The sequence below is a fragment of the Chrysochloris asiatica genome, unplaced genomic scaffold (assembly GCF_000296735.1).
Source record: "Chrysochloris asiatica unplaced genomic scaffold, ChrAsi1.0 scaffold00015, whole genome shotgun sequence".
NCBI classification, from domain to species: Eukaryota; Metazoa; Chordata; class Mammalia; order Afrosoricida; family Chrysochloridae; genus Chrysochloris; species Chrysochloris asiatica.
The window spans coordinates 27620752-27622263 of NW_006408533.1; the positions used below are offsets into that span (position 1 = coordinate 27620752).

Below are 1512 nucleotides of genomic sequence, written 5' to 3' on the forward strand. Positions count from 1 at the left end.
GCAATGTTTCATTATTAGAACTGAATATTAGATCTATTTTCAATCAGCACAATAGTTTACAGAATTCTGTTCAGTCCCTTTCATGTGCATTTCACACCAGCACTCCATAGGTTTCCACCTTTTCAGACTTCCTTCCTTCATCTTTCATATTCGCCTTTCATTCTTCCTTCTTTCATGACTTCTATCAATAGGCATATTTTAAGTGCCTGTTTTGCTAAGCATCTTAACACTAGACTAAGGACACTGTATTTAAGATGTTCAGGATTGATGGAAGGATGCAATACTATCACGGACTGAACCAGAGTCCTGTGTTGAGGAACAGTGGGACTTTGTAGTTGCTCTTTGGATAGAGCAGAGAGAAATTGGGAGAGTTAATAAGAACAAGAAAGGGAAGGGAAAAGGAAGGAAGGGAGATGATGCCACAGAAGACATACCCTGAAAGGCAGACAAGAGTTGGTGAACTGAAGACTGAGAGAAGTGGATCTCTGTAGAGGCGTCTGTTGCGTGACTTACAAGTGTTTATCCAGGTGTAACTGATTAGATAATCAGTTACAACTTGTGGGAGATTCCATGTGTGTCAGCATGGAACTGTAATTCACAAGAAATAGACAGTCAAGCCTTTACAGTGAAGTGCCTTTTGGGTGGACTTAGAGCTCCAAAATTTTGGTTAACAGTTAAGAACATTCACCATTTACACCACTCAGCATACCTTACAAGTGATTTGTTGTTGTTGTTAATTGCAATTGAGTTGATTCTGTCTCATAGTGACCCTGTATAGTGTTTCCAAGGAGTGACTGATGAGCTGGAACCACTGACCTTGGTTTTCAAATTGACCTTGCAGTCCAGTGCATTAACCTACAGCACCACACCAGGAATCCTACAAGTGGTTAGTGGGCTAAAACTTTGGATACAACTTTAATGGAAGGTGGAAACAGATTCTGAAGACTCAAATGCCCTGCTGTGGGATTTGAATTTTTATGGGCAGGCTAGGGATGAGCACCAGTTTTGCACACAAAAGGCACTCAACTACTGCCTAGGTCACTAGCCAGAAGCAACATTCAAGCAAAGAACACAAAATGAGTTACAGTGAGAGCTGTGAGGAAGTAGGGTGAAGCTGAGGACTCCAAAGTTCCTTGAAAGATGACACATGCTTTGTTTGGCATTTGCTGTGGGGATGAACAATGGGGTAAAGTCACACTCTGTGATTTCTCAAAGATAATTTTGAAACGCAGCAAGATTAATTCAAGTTCAGTGAAAGCTCAGATATTCTTCAGGTCAGAGACTGATACACACTTCTGAACTTTGATTTTCTGCAAGTGGCATAATACCTGTGCTGTTGAGTTGGTTCCAACCCATAGCGACCCTGTATAAAGTTTATAAAGAGCAGCTGGTGAGTCTGAATTGCCAACCTTGCAGGTCAAACTGACTTTGAAGCCCAGCACGTAAAACAGTAAGTGGATGAACTAAGATATACTATCTTAAAAATAATTATGATAATACCTGAATGTGTTT

The 1512-nt window shown here is 40.6% G+C and overlaps 1 protein-coding gene across 1 annotated transcript in view; it reads right to left on the bottom strand.

The window, feature by feature from the left end:
* The window catches only part of RIT2 (Ras-like without CAAX 2), a 619156-nt gene that overhangs the window by 567537 nt on the left and 50107 nt on the right, over window positions 1-1512 (bottom strand). The gene's annotated exons all lie outside the window — the stretch shown is intronic.